The sequence below is a fragment of the Notolabrus celidotus genome, chromosome 8, assembly GCF_009762535.1.
Source record: "Notolabrus celidotus isolate fNotCel1 chromosome 8, fNotCel1.pri, whole genome shotgun sequence".
Classification (NCBI taxonomy): domain Eukaryota; kingdom Metazoa; phylum Chordata; class Actinopteri; order Labriformes; family Labridae; genus Notolabrus; species Notolabrus celidotus.
The window spans coordinates 29815082-29833666 of NC_048279.1; the positions used below are offsets into that span (position 1 = coordinate 29815082).

The 18585-nt window shown below is 40.8% G+C and overlaps 1 long non-coding RNA gene across 2 annotated transcripts; it reads right to left on the reverse strand.

Moving 5' to 3' along the window:
* Positions 1 to 7714: 7714 nt before the first annotated feature.
* On the reverse strand, positions 7715 to 16840 carry LOC117816840. Of its 2 annotated transcripts, none has more exons than XR_004632033.1 (3): positions 16785 to 16840; positions 13806 to 13882; positions 7715 to 9710 (listed from the first exon to the last, which is right to left on the reverse strand). It is a non-coding gene; the product is annotated as an uncharacterized LOC117816840 (long non-coding RNA). The 2 variants fall into 2 exon arrangements; XR_004632034.1 differs by lacking the exon at positions 16785 to 16840 and adding an exon at positions 15073 to 15098.
* Positions 16841 to 18585: the final 1745 nt, after the last annotated feature.

Genomic DNA, 18585 nt, shown 5'->3' on the forward strand with positions numbered 1-18585 from the left:
GGTTGTGATTAGGGTTAGGATTAGGGTTAGGGTTAGGGTCAGGGTTTAGATAAGGGTTAGGATTAGGGTTAGGATTAGGGTAAGGGTTAGGATTAGGGTTAGGGTTAAGGTTAGAACCAGAACAAAACTTAAGCAAACAAAACCAGAACCAAACTCATGAAAACAGACCCAGAACCAAACCCAAGCAAACCCAACCAGAACTGAACCAGACCCGAATCAGAACCGAACCAGAACCAAACCAGAACCGAACAAGAATAGAACCGTACCAGAACCAGACCTGAACCAGAACCGAACCCGAACAATACCAGAACCGTACCAGAATCGTACCAGAGCCGAACTAAAACAGAACCGAACCAGAACAGAACCGAACCAGACCTGAACCAGAACTGAACCAGAACTGAACCAGAACCAAACCAGAACCGAACTAGAATAGAACCGTACCAGAACCATACGAGAACCGAACCGAACCAGAACCGAATTCAAGCGAACAGAAACAGAACCAATCTCAAGCAAACCCAACCAGAACCAAACCAGAACCGAACCAGAACCGAACCAGAACCGGACCTGAACCAGAACCGAACCCAGAACCGAACCAGAACTATAGCAGAACCAAACCAGAATCATACCGGAACCGAACCAGATCCGGACCTGAACCAGAACCGTACCCGAACCGAACCCGAACCGTACCAAACCAAAACCGAACTCAAGCAAACAGAACCGGACCTGAACTAGAACCGAACCCGAACCAGAACCATACCAGAACCGTACCAGAATCATACCAGAACCGAACCAGAACCGGACCTGAACCAGCACCGAACCCGAACCGAACCAGAACCATACCAGAACCATACCAGAACCGTACCAGAATCATACCAGAACCGAACTAAACAGAACCGAACTAAACAGAACCTCACCAGAACAGAACCTCACCAGAACCGTACCAGAACCGTACCAAACCAGAACCAAACTCAAGCAAACAGAACCAGAACCAGAACCAAACTCGAGCTAACAGAACCAGAACCAGACTCGAGCAGACATCATTAATGTCCTCAGGTTGGCATAGAAAAAAATCCATTGCCTCAGCTTGGATAGGCTGATCCGATTTCTCATCTCAGTGAGTATTTCCCCGGTCTTCAAGAAGACTCTCTCTGAAGGTTGTGTTGCTGTTGTGATTAGGGTTAGGGTTAGGGTTAGAATTAGAATTAGGATTAGGATTAGGGTTAGGATTAGGGTTAGGATTAGGGTTAGGATTAGGGTTAGGATTAGGGATAGGGTTAGGGTTAGGGTTAGGGTCTGGGATAGTATTAGGGTTAGAATTAGGGTTAGGGTTAGGGTTAGGGTTAGGACTAGGATTAGGGTTATGATTAGGGTTAGGGTTAGGAATAGGATTAGGGTTAGGGTTAGGGTTAAGGTTAGGGTTAGGGTTAGGAAAAGGATTAGGGTTAGGGTTAGGGTTAGGGTTAAGGTTAGAACCAGAACAAAACTTAAGCAAACAAAACCAGAACCAAACTCATGCAAACAGAACCAAACTCAAGCAAACAGAACCAGAACCAAACTCAAGCAAACAGAACCAGAACCAGAACCAAACTCAAGCTAACAGAACCAGAACCAAACTCGAGCAAACATCATTAATGTCCTCAGGTTGGCATTGAGAAAAATCTGATGCCTCAGCTTGGATGGGCTGATCCGATTTCTCCTCTCAGTGAGTATTTGCCCGGTCTTCAAGAAGACTCTCTCAGAAGTAACAGATGAAGCCAGGATACACAGCCTCCCCTCCATCACCTGCATCCTATATTCTCACATGTGATTGGCCGCATGGCCACCATGCTGACCAATCAAAACAAAGTTCTGCTGTGAGCAGAGCTGGGGCTGAACACTGTGAGAGCTAAGCAGTGAAGGGAAAAAACTGGGAGCCGGCTCTCTCTCAATGGGTGCCGGCTCTTCTGATTCAATATAAAGCATTGACTCTCAGAGCCCCAGCTTTTGATCATGACACATCACTAGTGTGCTTAATCTGTGTTACAATTATGAGGGGTCCTTGGACAATTTTCTCACCTGTAAGGGGTCCCTGGCTCCAAAAAGTTTGAGAACCCCTGCTCTAGCTAGTAGGAGTGCAAACAAAAAGAGCGACACAGCTGCACAGAAACTCCTAGACTCCTAGACTACATGTCTTTCAATGTAGACTTCCACTGAGAGGAACATATCAGACTATTTAGGAACTAAATTAGGAACTAAATTAAGAACTAAATTTAGACTGTCATACCAGCTTGATCATCAATGAAAATGTTCTGGAAATGTCCTGGAAAATGATCTCTGGAAAATGATCTCTGGAAAATGATCTCTGGAAAAGAGTGGGAACCCTGTGTGAAATATCTGTGCTCAATTTGAACAGTTTTCTGAGTGTGTTCTTACTTTTAGACTCGTTTGTTAGTCAAATTTAACAGTAAATCTTCCACTTATGATTAAGAAATTAGCTGCTTCTGGACATCCCAAGAGTCAATCTCTGAAACTCCAAAATCACACTGCTAATGAAATAATTTTTCTTCCTTTGAATATGCAAACCTGAGAAGCAGGGGGGAAACTGCACCTCAGAGTAATTTAGACATTTTTGCTTTAATTTCTATATCTTCTTGTTCAAGGTTAAACTGAAAGACCCTCTTGCAAATTCCCAAGGCCATCTTTTAGGTAGAACTTCCTCATCATCATCATCTGCTGACACTTCAAAGAGGAATGTGAAGCCCATTCACTCCAATTAATAGCCACAAACCACAAACTCTTTATGCATATTTCTGGTATATTAGTAAATTTGATTAAACATGTATTTTGCTGCTAAGGGGGCTCAAGGTTGACACGCGAAAAAAAAATGGTTCCATTACATCAAATTCCCTACTTTTCAAAACAAATAATCCATCAAAATGCCACCATGAGGAGACACACTGTAAGTGATAAATGAAGGAAGCTTCAAATTGATGATGACTGTGAAAGGATATCTGTAAACAACATCACGTCTCATCTGACGACAGACTAATTGTGCGGCAGCTGGTTGGGGTGTGCCACAGTGTGTTGCCATCTGTGCAAAGAAGCCTTTTGGTGTTGAAGTCTGTCCGATGCCATCTTCAGTCCACCTTTATTCAAAAACATCAGCTCCTACTTAAAATGTGCAGAAATCTGATTTGAATTGCAAATGTGTTGATTCTTTATTGCTGATCTGAAATGCTTACATCCGTCACAGATGTTGATCTCCTGACAAAGGTCCCGTCTAAAACTGATTTCAGTTAGAAATGAAAACCACAGATCTCAGGCGTCAGCTTCAGTGAGTGTTTAGAAACAAGGAGAATGAGACACACACCACTTTCCTCTGAATGCTGTGGCTGCTGGTATTGTCAGAGGTGTCAGGGGGAATGGACCTCTCCTCTGGGAAGATGGATCTCCCGCATCCACTGAGGATTAAATCTTTCATCCTGTAGGCCTGCACTGATTTATGTTGTCTATGTAGATTGCAATGCTGTTCACAAAGTTGAACTACCACTCAGCTATGCATGAGTTAAGGCTCATACTGCTGCTGATGGACAGCTGAGCGTGTAGATGTTGAAGAATGATGGTCTGGGACCAGATGCATATCTAAGTGGGGTTTTGCTTTATCATTTCTATCACAGTAAGTCATTGTGAGTAGTTGTAGATCTTAAGATCATGGAGGGTTTGGAGAGCAAGGACCCTTTAAGAGGCTTCAAAAGGCTGTTTCCAGTACACTACTCTCTTTTTTTTATATGTTAAGATCACAAGTAGTTAAGTTAAGGTAGTAGACATGTTAGTTGAGGTCAAAGTAATGTTTCAACTCCATCAAAGCAGTGTTCACATAGGAACAAAACTTCCCAAAATGTTACTTTTCATTAACAAAAATAACACTGGTCACTACAAGAGTGGGTAAAACCACTTTTAAAATCACCATAAGTGGTCTGAGGGTAGAGAGGCTCTTCACAAGTGCAGTCCATTTGCCATCAACTATTTGCACATTGTTATTTTTTACCATCATCTCATGTTTCATAGCTGTGAACCATGTCTCTTAATGTTAACACTCCAACAATGAACAGTTAAATAAAAGTGGCTGGTAAAACACAGTTAATAGGCTATCTCCCTGTATGCAAGACACTCAGGCTCTGTTCATCTAAAGGTCAGCACTGTCAAGAGGTTTGTAATTGGTGTACAACATGTATTCTTATGTTAGAATTCACACATTTTACCTCAAAATGTTGCTACTGCTGTCAATGAGGGCAGGACTGGGGAATCCATAACACCATACAAATATCTAAATGCAGTTTTATGTCATTATTGTTTTCTGTTTTGTATGCACTCCCTCTTTTATTCTTCCCTGAGTCCAGGTGGAAGTGTGTCATGGTCCCAGGGGAGCTCCTGACATATGGGCTAGTTTGGCTACATGAGCTGAGGTAGAACAGAAGGCCAACACTTGGCAGGGGAGGTGAGGGTGGATTGACACAGCTTCACAGTTTCCATGGATGGATGACCAGCTATAGCGTCTCCTCACCGGGATCCCATCTCAGTTTGCACCCTAATAAACACCTCCTCAGAGGGAGACCCATTGATTTTCCTTCAGGAGGAGCTAATCCATCCAGGGTGGACGCTGGCATGCAACCCTAAAGTATTTTCACTGAACATTCCTCAAGTTGGATGATGTGTGATAAAATGGTTTGATACATTACACTAACTTTATGGATAATCCATACTAGGTTACCAGCTTGGGAAACCTACTTTACGTCAGTGTAAGTGTAAAAGAAAGTAGATAAATGAGATGTTGATTGGATTTTTATTCAGCTAGGGTAATAACAGAGGATCTAAAAGGGGATTCTCAATGTGGGAAGGTGTGTCGATTTCTAATGTTACTTGAACAATATTCTTAATCTCTCTCAAAAAGACAGGATTGACTGAAATTGCACTTACTTAATTTACTAGATTACCTATTCTTTGGAGAAAAACTGTTGCAGAAAATTCAGTGTTGTGTGCAGCTCTGAAATATGAATTTACTTCATTAATTTTGCCTACCAGTGCAGCAGAGATGCTCTGTGTCAGAGATAACTTAAAAGCCTTCAAGTGGCAGTAAATTCTCTGTCGAAATGGAAAAAAAAGTGAAAGATGTAAGTTGTTCGGCCCGGATCCATCCTTTAAATCACAGCCTCAGCTCTGGCATACACTTGCCAAACTGAACAACACTGCTGGGCATGAGAACGGAAACTGCACAAACAATATAAATTAAAAGACTGAAAATGGGTTCCCAAAGCCCTGAAGATTAAAAACTCATAAATTGCTTGTCATTGGCTGAAAAACATCCCCTCTGGGACAGGCCCTCAAGCTACATACTTGTACCAACCACCTGGAGTTTCCCAGTGGGATTAGCTATTCCTGCTGCACACAGTGGTACTCGATGGGACATATTTGTAACATTGTATCTGAAAGGGAAAACTGATGTCAAATTGAGATGCTAAAAATAAAGAAATTGAGATGCTAAAAATACAGAAATGGAGATAAAGACGCAGTTTTCATTGGTCAGGGTCTCTTACAAACAATAATGAATCCTATGAAAATGGTTGAGGATATCAATGAGGAGTCTTCAAATGATACAAATATGTTTGAGTGTGTATCTGTTAAAACAAAAGGATTTTAAATGTTCAAGGTTTGTTAAAAAATCCTCGAATCCAGCCAACGAGTTTCTCTCAGTTCGTGAATTCATCCCCGCAGCCACTGCCGTGCGTGTCATTGCCAACTCCGATTGTTGGCCTGGGGAACCGACTCTTCTCACCTGTCAGCATGGACCTTTGTGAGAGGGGTATGATGCGAGTGGATACTCATGCAATCCCCCCATGACACCACAGAAAGTGAAAAGGACATGCTCTCTGGGTGGGTGAAAATGACCCATGGGTGGGGATGTATGGGGATAGGATGTGGTGTTGTGCTGCTCAGTGGGATGATTCCCATCAGATAGGAAGGACTAGCACCATGTTATTGTTGTTGTTGTCTAAGGCGTCATTCACACATTTCCTAGTTTGGTTGCCCATGACCGGTTACTGCCAAAGCCGAGGACTTACCAGTTAAATCCTGTTCTGTGCAGCAAAGTTTGATTCAATTACTTTTTGTGCATTCAATTTGCATAAATTGGTAATTCTTCTTCTTTTTTGCACTTGCATTTCAGGAAGGAAACACAAGGATGGTGATTCCCAACCAAACATGTTGAAACAAACTTTGCAAACAAGACTGAGACCCTTCCTGTGATGACGCAAGACATCTTGGTGAAGTTGTTCATCTTTCTGTGTACTGGACAAGATGCAACTCAACAGCTGAGGGTGCTGGCAGGTCTGTCAGCAGTGCCAGGTTTTTGGCTCGGTCTCTGAGTGGGAGGCCAGGGTAAACATCCTGCTGGTGTATTGCATTGTGTTGTTGTCTTGGACTGCAGGGTGTAGGTGCCAGCACAAACACAGACTTTCGTGGGTGTGGCCTGCTAGTACTACTATATGGAAGTGGTAGGAACCTGGTACAGTGTGCAAAATGTAAAGTGAGGCTATAGTTGGATTAAGATCAGCTGTTTTTCAAAAAGGACCCTTGATTCATTCTCTGACCAGTTTCGCACTGCCATGTTGCGTCAAAGTGTTCTTGCATTATCTCAAGTCACAAGAGACCAGAAAAGAGCACCAAACATCTGCAAACAGAGTACTAGAATTAGTGTTTAGATGGCTGATCAAAGTGTTCATATTAATTACTTTTTTCAGCCATTTTTCTAATCTGATTAGAAGTGATTATGTAAACACAGCTACTGAGTGGGACTGTAAATGACCAAAGACTAAACAGACTTTTAAAAAAGACCTTTGGGCATCGGCGTTAAAATGCCTAATTTTGGCCTGAGGAGCAGACTGGCAGACCAAGGTTTCCCGCAGTAATTACTGAATCAACAATTATCCGACTCTGCTCCTCATCCATGTTGTCTTTATTGGCCTCTGAAAACCTCTGCGCTTTTGACTCCAGGCCTGGCTCAACTCATTATGACAGTTTGTTGTTGTAGTTAAGTGAAATACAATCCAACACAGTGATTTATTTTTAAATTAACTGGACATCCTGTCCCACTCGATCTGCTCTGTTGAGATTGATGCGCCGTGCTCTGGGATCCAGCAAAAATAGAAGTCTTGTGTATCTGATCCAGAGGGCACAAACATGCTGGATCAGAGATGCAGCCGGAACCAAACTTCATGGAACCAGTCGAGGTTAACACATTGACTGGAATAGAAACCTATGAGACCTGGTGCCATGGCTGATCCAACACAGACCGGGCACAGATCTGGTGGAATTTGGCCATAAGGGAGATTTCACACCTGCCTTTTTTGGTTCTAGGAAAGGAAACTTTGGTCTCTGTGTCTATTTTGTTTTTCAGTTGGACTGTTGGACTGAACTTTTGTGACAACTGTAAACAATGAAATGTGACACCATGAAAGTTGTGGATCTTGGCACCTTGTCTTCTTCGAACAAGTTGCTGTTCACCTATTGTGTAAAGCCAACTAACCTCATAATTTAACCAGAGCATTCTGTAATAAAGTCAAAGATTAAATTACTCTTTGATTAATCTCTCAGTCTGAAGTATTTTTTTGAATCTATAGCATGCATGTTGGCTAGTTAGTGCAGTGATATGATCACAGGAGAAGGTGAAAGGGATAAATAAAGTTGCATTGTTTTTATTTTTTTAAATCCTTTATTACAAAATACTGCCATCATATAACAAATCAAGATGATAATTGTTCACGATTTTTCTATCTCCCTGTAATAAGTCAAGAGATAGGAGTTTAAACTGACGTCTCTGTAATAAAGCAGATTAAACGAGACTTTCTGGATAATGAATTTCCTCTCTCAGAGCTCAATGTGAAGAAGCAGGAACAAAAATGAAGGCATAAATTGTTATCAGAATCAGTGGCATGGGATTTCTCCACACAGAGCTACAACGTGCTGATAATACCTGTCTACCTTTAACGTTTTGTGTGTTACCAAGAGCAACACTAGAAATAAAAAGGCAATAATTAACCTGAGAGGGCCCGAGTGTGAAAGGCATCACTGTGTAAAATGTTGAAAATGCTCACGTTTAGTCTGAGATTTAATCCCTTATTATTTGGGGGAATTAATTGCTGGTTAGATGCCAAGAAGACCACATCGGATATGCTGTCAAAAAATTCCTCATCCATCCATCTCCGGTCCACACAGATAAAGTGCAATAGCTTTGAGCTGGGTTCCCTATGGGTTCAACTTTGAAGCTTCTTTGTGACAGACATTCAGGCATCCACATTGCATATTAAAGGTAGTCCAGAAGGCAAAACACCCCCACCTTGTGTGAAACCTGGCACTCAGTAGATTTCCACTTGCCAGTGATGTCCCCCTCACACGGCACCCTCTCTAAATCTACAAACACACACATGCACACAGTTCCCCAGAGGGTGATGGATCTCAGCCCCTGTGTTCCTCTGTCAGGCCGTAATAAGGCTTCCCATGCCTGCAGCTTTCGTCTATTTGGCCCCTGATCTATCAAACCCGTGCCAAGATGTCAGAACCTATTAACCAAGAGGGCCAGGGGCCACTCCCATCAATATTATGTTTACGCTCATTGCTCCAGATAAACCTGAGCCATCTACCTTTTCCAAAGACAATACTGAAGACATAAGGACACACCATGCACTGAATAAGACGGGTTTACAACAAGTAATGATGGATGACCTGGTGGATTGTACTCAGCACTAACCTTGAAAATGGTACATAGGAGAATATGTTCCTTGTCTAACTGTCATACCTCTTATTATGAGGAAAAAGTGAGACGTGAACACAAGCTGTGTCCCAGTTCATGGACTGCATCCTTTAAAGGACAAATCCTCCAGAGGATGTCTTTCATAGTTTGTGTAGACCACAAAACCCCAACTGAATTGAGACACTAGTCTCCAGAGAATGTCCTATTTATTTTAACTGCTTCTCTCACTCTTACCCTTGGGCCACTAGAGGCAACCAGCATCAGGTAGCTAGCTGGCTAACATTACCAAGGTCACATACCTTTTCAACAGTCATACTGCTAGTTATTCTACTGAGTGTATTTCTTGGCCACTTGAGAGTCTAGCATCTAGTTCGTACATGTGTGCCGTTCATGCTTCAGGATGCGCCAGATGCATCTTTCATAGCCCCAGGCAAAGAAGAATGCATTTGTTGGCCTCATTTGAAGAAGCCTTCAACTTGCTGCTGTGATGCAACTGGTCTTGAAACACGAAGAATGCAGCCCACTAACTTCGGACACTGCTAATACAATGTAAAGCTACATCAGAAAATGAAGCATGTACTGTATACATGCATCAGAGGTAAAGGCAGAGAGAAAGATATTAGAAATAGAGAAGTGATGTGAAACAGTGAAGCAGAGGTATCCACGTCTTCATTTCTGAGTGAACAACACAGGCATAGATTAGAAACGGCCGCTGCCTGTGCAGGCTCACAGAGCTGCACTGTGGAGGTGGACAGATTGTGACGACAGGTGCTCCTCAGCGGTTTTCTGTTTCTAAATGGGAACCCACGCCAACCCCCAACCGCCACTTTATTCCTGATCGAGCCCAGCACTTCTATTTATCTCAGCATTAGACTTCTCTCTTCTCTCTGTCTTGGCCGGTATCTCTCTGGGCTCTGACACAAACCTACAACAAAACAACATGCAGACACAAAATGATAAAATTTTCACAGCTCTTTCACCCATCAATCATCATTTACATTGAAAAGATCACAACAATAATTAGGCTTCAAAGGTTGGTCATTACTCTAAAGCATAATGCATGATGGTCTGGCCACAGATGAAACTGATGCAGGTGATCTAACATTGACAGAACCACTGCAGTAAGAGAAATTATCATGCAGTGTTGTTCTCAGTAATATTCACCCAGAGAGCTGGATATGCAATTTTCATTCTCTGTGTGGTTTAGAGTGACAACAGAGAGGTTGTCATGTTCCACTGCTGAAAAGATGACCTTATTGCAGAGGAGTAACTCATAGCACAAGTATTTTTCCTCTTTGTGATTAAGAGTCACGACAGCAACAAGCAGAAGATTGGTAGTGGAATAGAGCCGGCAGATCAGAATTAGAAACACCAGGAGACCGAGCTGAGGACAGTTTTCAACTTTATAGTTACTTGTGTCTGCAAAGTTTTACTACAATTTATATTAGTGACATTCTGTGGCAACTTATTTCCAGATTATGTGAACACAAATTGTAAATCCAGCTAAACAAATAATCTAATGATACAAATCAGCTAAACAAAATATCATATATAGTCTTCGGCCCACATTAGTGTCAGGTTTCTAAGCTGCAGCTGTGACACAACATATAAACAGCCAACTATTAACACAAATATTAATACTTCATTTTGCAGACTAGTAACTCTGTAACGATCAGTGAGGGTGTTTAATCATTTAGTCGACTAAAGACACACATCCTTAGTTTAGATAGCCTATTATATAGGTACAATTAACGCATTATGATGGCTACTGTATATTTGGCCAATTAGCCTTAAAACCATTGTGCCCTTGTAACTAAACACAGTAATGCATTTCAAAAAAACCCTGCTGTCCCCTCCTATAATCAGCTATCACTACTATGAAACTACAGAGTACTTCTTTCACATTCTCATCTTTATATCAGTATCTGAAGAGTGATTTTCCTCTCTCAAATCAAGGTTACCGTCTTTTTTCAGTCCAGAGCCCACTGTAAAACATAAAAGGTAACCAACAGCACCTTCCAACGTACACCAATGACCAACAAACATTTTAACAAAATGAGTATTGATGACTAAGAATCAATCAACTAACAATTCAACCTAATTTCCAACAAGTAATTGTGTCTTTTGTATTAAACTAAAGTGTTTAAATAGATAATTAAGCTCAGAATAAATTGGTTTGATCGATTCAGGACACTCTGACTGACCTGCTGAGACTCACTAGCATCAAGTGTATTAACTCAGTCTTATAAACAGATCCTGCTAGCTGACACTAAATCAAACACATCAGCAACGGCCCATGTGGGAAAAGTATTTGGTAGTGAGCAGTGTAAGGCCATGAGCTGGAACATTCAGATATTGTGTAACTGTTATGAGGTTATGAGAATTAGAAATATTAGAAGTTCCCACAAGTTAGAAGATGGTGCTGGGTCATTCCGACACAGACATATGTGTTGGAGGTTGATAAAGAGGTGGGACCTTCCAAGATTAAAAAAAACATGCTTTTGGCTGGTAACAAAATACGAATCTCACAGGTAACTTTGGTGTGTGTGTTCGTGTGTGTGTGTAATGGGGAAGGGAGACGCATGTTGTTCTCTAAGGACAGTAAGCAATGAATGTTGCCAGTGGACCAGGACATTGCCTAATATTGACCTTGTGGTATATGTAGACCTTCACGTAGCCAAGACTGTCTCATGTTGTTGTGAAGAGTTTAAACGGAGCGTGTTTTGTATCATTCAGTGAGACTCAGACCACCAAGCTAGACTCTGTCATTTTGCACAAGAGGATGCTACAACACACCCTTGTGTTCTCCCCACTGTCTGCCATAGATCCCCTGTGGTCTTTACTATCCGTTTCTGTCATTGCGCAGCTGAATGAACAGAGATTGCCTGCAGCATTGAGGAAAAAGATGCCCTCATATGGAACTCCACCAAAACCCCTCTGTGAGGTTCAGAGGCAGACACAGAGATACACTCCGATGGCTTGGAGTCCACAACATGCCCTCCACAAATTTCATGTGGGAGTTGCTCTAATGCATTATTTAATCATTGAAATGGAAAAAGTGCTAGACGTGTTTTTCATCATTTCTTTTTGCCAAGTAGCAGACAATAAGTCACCAGGGATCTTTCCTTAGCTGTGAAGAAATATTCCTCATTTAAATGTCTTGAGGATTTCACAAACTTGAGAATAATATTGATGCTCTTTAAATTACCCATAAAAACTGATGTATTCTGCTTCAAAACAAAAAACCTTTGAATATGTCCATTTATCTCTCACATTGATCAATCACAGCTGCAAACTGGTGAGTCAATTTTAACATTGTGACAAATCTGAAACATAAGAGCCTTTTTTTTTTTAATGGTCAATGTGAGGACACACGAAGAAAAAGAAAAAGCCAATCAAATGTAGTGCTGTGTGTTCGCTACTTACATGCTCAAACACAGCATTACAACACATTTACTTTAACAGCTTTTGTCGCACTAACAGCACAGAGGCAACCGTTGCCACTATGCTGATAAAGCTGCTTAATGCAGTAGTGTCTCTGTATTCAATTAAAGGTCCATAGATTTTGAGATGATGGGCAGGTGTGGTTCCTGGCATTAATATTTTAAATTTCAGTCTAAACTGAATGTACCTTTGTAGTTCTGGTCCTGTTAATTATTCAGCCCAGGAGAACAGTTTAGCTCTCCTGCTGGAAATATACTTTCATCTGCTTTGGGATTTGAACACGTCTCCCCTTTATATCGGTGCTGCCCTCAGGTGATCTCATAAGAATCATTAAAAAGCTAACCAAACAAATTTAGTCAAAATGATGAGGACAGGAGCCTCAGAGCTCATTAAACCCTGAGTGAAAGTTATTTGAGATTTGTCTTGTTGTTCAATTCAATGAGTAAAATACTGTGTATCAAAAATAAGAAGTTATAGATTTGATCAGTGGTTAGCACAAGGAGCTGCACATTAAAGACAGGGATCTAAATAATGTACTTGCAAAAATAAAAGTGTTTTTCTGGTTACATTGAAATCACTCTAACTACCAAATACTCAGTTAGGATCCAACATTACCGAAGCCATTAGCTTTGGTGTACCCCAGGGTTCAATTCTAGGACCTCTACTTTTGCTATATTTATACATTTTGTTTGGGTTACATTCTGAATTTAGCGAACACAAGACCTTTCAGATTGTGATGCTTTCATTTCCCATAGTGGGGCTGTGTCTGCTGATGCTGCATTTTTGCCATCATTTCAGAAAGCTTATCCCTCGCACTTTCTGTTGCTAGGTTATAAAAGTTGTCCCACCACACTTTAATTTCCTTTGTAGTGAACATAAAGTCTGTTTTAGAATGCATTGCATGCTTCATATTTACTTTCTTTCAATGGCATTTTAAAAAGAAAATCCAAAAGCATCTTATAGAATTTGTATTTTAGAATTAGCTGCAGCTCTCGACCTGGAAATTATGCCTTGATAAAATGAGTGTGGTTAGTTTCTCCTTTGTATGGACCCTAGCTATTGCTGTTGGCAAAGCTGGTGTCGGGAGTCCTGCCCCTTCTTGATTTTGATTGGTTGGTGATGAAGACGGAGAACTGATTAGCTCAGTGTTGTTCCAAATGTTGATCTACTTTCAACATAATGGACTATTTGAAGTCTATGGACAACAAGTCAGGTGCATTTGAGGTCATCTACGAGAAGAAAATGTATTTCATTTCAAATGTTTAAAAGAAATTAGGTTACTAAGAATGTACATTATATCAAATGTAACAGGGTAACTGTCATTAGCTATGAGGAGTCTGATACCAAGTCAAACAGAGGGCCTCTCTTGGCTGCTGCTCAAGTAAAGGGGTCTTCAAGTTCCTTTAAAAGAGGACGAGGACACTGCCAGTTAGTATAGATTTATGAAGGTTCACCTACCCAAGAGTGAATGTGTTGTAGTATTGGCAGTGATGTTTCTCGGTAACTTCCATTTTAACTGTGAATATTTCTTTTGTCCTGTGTTGCCAGATAGAATGTTGCTCAAACAACAACTTACATGTGAACCATAAAGGAACAACCTTCTGATGGTTCAGGTTATAAGATGAAGCGTCTATTTTTCCGAGGAACCTTGAGCTGTGAAAGAAAAAAAAAGATCTAGTACAGTTTGTTCCCTTTTCTTATACAACAGTGAAAAATAAAATCACTGATTGAAATCCTTCCTCCTCCACTCTCAGGATTGATGAGAGTGAAACATAAAAAGGATTTCCATCAGAAACAGTAACACAGTTCATTACCTGCTCAACACAAAAATGAAAAACTACAAATAAAAACTTTGCAGCCTGAAATTCAATTCCTGCCTTCTTGGTTAGCGTGGTTTTAACTTGTGATATGAAAACAAAAGCTTTGCTTCATGATTTGTATTTGTATGTTATTCTAACCTTAAACTTTCATTATGAAGACACATCTCTCAAACATGGTGCCAAAGCCCTGGCTCTTAGTTAATCTACCTGTAATGTTGGTGAGAAAAGAAATGCTTCAGTCACTTAATGTGAGTGTTTCTGCCTGTGAGTGTCCTCTGAACACCTTCTTTCAATTGTATCGTCATGCAAAAACAACATGAGCAATGCAAAAAAGCTTCTCAGAATGAAGATGCTCTAAATAGAGCAGTGTACGTTCAGAATGAGGCACAAATGAACATTTTTTCCCAGTGAAGGCTGGAGGTCTGTGAGCAGTCTGCTTCTACAGCCCCGAGGCTACAGAAGATGGAGTCCAGAAATCCTGATCGCTGCAGAGTTACAGTCACTCTGATCACTTTGTAGGTCATTCAGAACAATACAGTGAAGGTGGGTTAGGAATGAAATGTCATATCAAATACCAATATGAGTGTTTTTCACAATCACAGTCTCTTGTTCATAATAAAATGTTGTTAGATCTTGTATGTTATTGACAAATATGTATACATGGCTCAGATATGTTTATCAGACTCAGTAATTGAAGACCCGCCCCCAAATTCAACCCAACCAAAAACGCTCATATTGGATGGTTCTGATTCTGTATCCAAGTAGGGGTACTCAGTGTGACAGAATCGTAAGCCCACAGAATGTGTAAATTGGTGCAAGCATAGAAACACACATACACTGAGGTGTCCAACCCTGAATGGATTAAAACATACAATTAATGCATTATGATCTATTTGTTTTTAGATCAATTGATTTTCAATTTGAACCATTAAAACATGTGTGCCATTTTCTCTGTGGTTTACTTCTATTGGTTTTGACATCAAGGATGAGTTAGAGTTGAAAGTTAAAACATTATAATTATACCTGGGGACCTCTTCTGATCTTTTTCCATCAGATCACGGGGGCTCTGTCTCTGTTTTAACTTCAGAGAGTTGGTGAGAGAGAAAATATGGGAAAGTGAAAAAGATTTGATCAAGTAAAACTTTGATGTGTTTTCCCTTCATTTTTATCCAAACACTTTCCAGATTGTATAATTATTATACAGCAAACAGACGTTTATTGATGTATTTCACTCATTAAGAATCTAAATACAGTAAGAAAACTGAAACCTAAATAATCAGACATCAGTTCTGATAACGTATTTGCATGTTAGCCTTCTTTAAAAGGTAAAAATGCTATAATGCAATCAACAAAAACCCACAGAAGCAGTCAGTCACACCACTAAAACTGTGTGAGACAGTTTTTCTTTGTCGTATTAAGTATGATAATAACGTCAGTAAGACAGCCTCTCTATAGGGACCATTTGAATAATTATTTTCAAAATGCATCGAGTGACGTGTTTTTCCTGACGGGCAACTACCAAACCGTCCTTGATATGTCTGTTCATGCGCTCATGAAGGGATGCCTCCTGACTTATGATGCAGGTTAAGGTTAGAAGAAGAAAACGAGTAAGATTGGAGACCCTGGTGACTCATGATAATGTAAAGTCCAACATATGACAGATTGTAGTCGTTTGATTTCTGCTGTTACAGTGGAACAGACAGTACAGAACACACTGTACTCATGTATGTAGGTGAACATGCTCCTGAATGCTCACTGAAATGGTATGAGAACAAATTCAGACAAACTCAGTGGCAGATCGTAATATTTAATTCCATCCCTGAGCCGTGCCTCAACCGTCTCTTTTGTCGATCTGTCTATTGCTTATTTCTTCATTTCCCCCGGGAGAGCATCAGAGCTGCTTCAGTGGGGGGAGGAAATCCCGACGGCCCTCGTTTAGTAATACAATTTTTGATAATGGCCGTTATGAAATACTGAGCTCGGTCCTTAATACAGGAAACATAATAAAAGGTGTTAGGCAACTGTGGCTCCAGGTGCCCATCAAAATGAGTCTGTAATGAGGCATGAGTCACGTATGATGCCAAAACAGCCGTGCATGGACGTCAAGAAGCACTTGTGTTCAGTCAATTAAATTTTAACGAATACAATGCGAGGGCTTTGTCAGGCTCAGGGGTGATTGATGCACTTAAAGCAAGATGGACCAGCAACCTGCTTTCTCAGCAATACAGACATACTTATATACTGTTTATGGATACTCCTCTGTTTCTCTCTCATGTGAGGCTTTATCTGCCTTCACAAAGACACAACATGTCAAAGATTTTAAATCAGGAAGATGTCTTGCATAAGATCGGTTTTGGGTCTCAAGGCCACAAAGACACTCTTGAACTTTATCTCTGATGTAATTTGATGTAATCTGCTGCAGCCTTTGTGCGGCTTCCACCACTCAACTACTCTGTTATAATGCATTCTTCTGCCAAAAGGAAAAACTGTCACAGTTAATTTAAAATGTATTATGTTTTCTTTTCTGTTATGTATTTAAGTGGCAGCAGGAAGTAGCTGTTTTGTTAGAAAAGCCATATTTTGCCACCTTCAGTGGTGTTACAGGGAAATGCGCTCTTTTCTTCCTTTTCAAATTTGAATTATCAATCATTTAAGGGTAACAGGTGGCACTAGTTCTTTCAATGACCCAATCTAATCTGGAAATCTTACTCCCAGCTGACTTTCCATGTCCTTACCTTCAGAGTTATATGCCAGTATGCCGAGTCCCAGCCCGCTCGCTCGCTCGCTCCCTCTGGACGGACAGAAGTGTGGTCATTAAAAAAGTATGAGCAACGAAACACCCACAGGGGCCACAATATGGAACTGAATCACTCTGATTTCCAGCCGGCGGATTAAAAATAAATTGTGTCTAAAATATTCAGGGGGACGTTATTAGTGCAGCTTTGCAGTTTCTTTCCTCAGCCAAGCAGCTCCACGGTCGAGCAGCTTCGCCTGCCTGGGGTTTTTCGGTTCATCCAGGCGTCCATAGAAAAATGGGGGAGAGCAGGGGGAAAACAGGATGAGGTAATAAGCAGAGAGAAAGGAGGTGATGAAAAAGAGAGAACAAGGACATGAGAAAAAGAAGCGTGTGATGGTGGCATGGGACTCTGAAGACCCAGAGGTCATGTGTTACATAATCAAGGTGTGTGCTGGCACTCACTTTCAACAGTTTGAAAGCAGGGTTATGTCTTTTAGTCACAACGTTTTGTCATATTTTATAAATGCCTGCCAATCCATAATTTTGCAGTTCAAAGTAGGCAAACCTTTTGAAGCTCTACATTCAAATACATCAACAGAGAAGTAAAGGGACGGTCTGATTTGAAGGTAAGATAAAACATTCAAAGTTAGAGTTTAGAACAATGGAGGTAAAACGCACTACTATTTATTATAAATGAGTTAAAGGTGAGATGATGGAGCTGCCCTGAAAGACAACAGGAGCACCATTAAAGAATCAGAGAGAGTAGAGAATAGGAGCCAGATGTCTCTGCTGTTAGCTCAGATATAACAGAGTAAGCTTATAGTTGCCTGAAGCTGTCTTAGATTCCTTCGCCTACCGTACTCTGCATGTCACAGAGAATAAAGCTACCCTGCTAATTGGACAGAAGTAACGGTGAAAGGGTTTCATGTGTAGCACGCAAGTAGCATTGTTGAAGTAGCACATTGTGTGGCCAAGCTACAGGCTCTGTGCATTTTGTTCAGCATTTTGTGAGACTCTGGGAGAGGTCCAATAATTTACATGACTTTGTTTTACAAATCTAAAAAAGTTGGGATGCTTTATGAAATGTTACTATAACATGATTTGATGTTTTAGTGAAAGTTAAATGTAGGGTTTGTGCCTTCTTTAGTGGTGAAGAGGAAAGTAAACATTCAGAGATAATGGTGGTGACCATGCCTGCAGGATATGAGTGAAATATAAGATGTGGGTTAACATCTTCAACATGTCTTTAACTAAACAAAGTGGGATTAATGAACAACTACTAAAGAGTGCATACTTGACCAGCTATAACTGACTGTTTCTATCTGCTTTTCTTCATATTTCAAACAATACTAACACCAATTAATCTGGGGTTACCTGAGAGCTGGCTTAGCTGAATCTAGCTCAAAGCTCACATTGCGTTAGAACATGCATGTATGGTTGAGAACACTGCAGAAACAAACAGGCTTTCTGAAGCAAAGTGAAGCCCTCAAAAATTTTACAAATTGAGCGTACACTTAAAGCTGCTGTTGGTAGTCACAGAGTAAACATCTGTTCAGAGAGAGGGACATCGAATGTCAACACTATCCTTCCCAACCAGATTTCCTCTTAGCCCCCCAAAGCAGATCGGCGTGTGCAGTCATGATAGTGACGGACTCATAACCAATTGGAGGACGTAGTAGGGGCCGCCCCTTAACCAATCAGGACAGAGGATTGGAGATTAGCTGTGATTGGTCCGTCATAACGGGAACGAGTGTAATAATAACATTTCTTGATACAAAGGCATTGGAAAATGCAGAGAT